Below are 1,262 nucleotides of genomic sequence, written 5' to 3'. Positions count from 1 at the left end.
TATATTATAAAAATAAATTTTATTGGATTAGAATTAACTTATATAAACTTGCATGTCAAAAAAATTTGTATATATAACAGGTCTCATATTTATTATTAGTTACTAAATTGTTATATATATAAAATAAAATCTAAATTTTTAACACTTATATATTTAAACGAATAAGTGATTATTCGACTAACTTAAGTTAGTTATTAAGTTAATGAATATCATTATAGTGTATAATCTATAACCAATATCAATTGTTATATTTATTGCTTTCCATAAACAAAAGTATTTGAGAAATAATAAAAAATTAATTTAAAATAGTCTAAAATTATCTTATTTTATATTTTTATTTAATGATCACTTAATTTATTTTACATTCCATAATTACAATATTACTAGAAAAATTGAATAATATTAAACTTAATAAATATATAATTATAAATATTTATATATAAAATTTTAAATATTAAATTAAATAAAATAAATTTGTATTATTATCTCGCTAAAAATACTCATCACCAAAATATTTATAATTGACTAGACGGTTTAATTAAATGATGTCAAAGTTATAATTTAATTGAATGATATTGTAAAACTAACCGAGAATTATTTAAGAACTTAATAAAATAAATCTTTACTCGTAAATTAATCTTTTAAATATTTCAAATACTTTTGTTGTCTCACTCTCTCATTTCAATATTTTTATTTTTGAAGGACTACCAAGTCATTTTTAGTCTGTTAGAGATACTATTAGTAGTATTATTTTTTTATATTAGTTTAAATTTTGGGAATAAATAATTTTATGATATAATATCAAAATTTTATGTTAAAAAATTAAGAGTTAATTATTAGTGAATCCGAAAAAAATAAAAAATAGTATAAAATTTATAAAAAAAATTTTTGTTTAAAGAATTATATTAAAAATATAATTATTAATATTATTTTTTTATTAATTTAATTTTTTTTTAATATGAATAATTTCATGACACAGTAATCTGTATAAAGAGCAAAAGAGCTTGCAGGCATGTCAATAATGGCATAATTACTTGCGTGCGTGAAGAAACAAAATATGGATCGGAAGTGCAGAAAAAACGTAACGGATAATGGTTTTTATTACTGTTGTCTTGCTACATGGGCAAACACATGATCCATGAGTGTCCCTAACTACTACAATCTATTCGTTTAGTCAGATAAAATAATTTTTAAAATATTTTTAAATTGTATTTTGATTTAATTTTATTTTTAAAATTTTGAATTTGTCTAAATAATAGTTA

The sequence above is a fragment of the Arachis stenosperma genome, chromosome 1 (assembly GCF_014773155.1).
Source record: "Arachis stenosperma cultivar V10309 chromosome 1, arast.V10309.gnm1.PFL2, whole genome shotgun sequence".
NCBI lineage: Eukaryota > Viridiplantae > Streptophyta > Magnoliopsida > Fabales > Fabaceae > Arachis > Arachis stenosperma.
Note: the sequence above shows the minus strand (reverse complement) of the source record.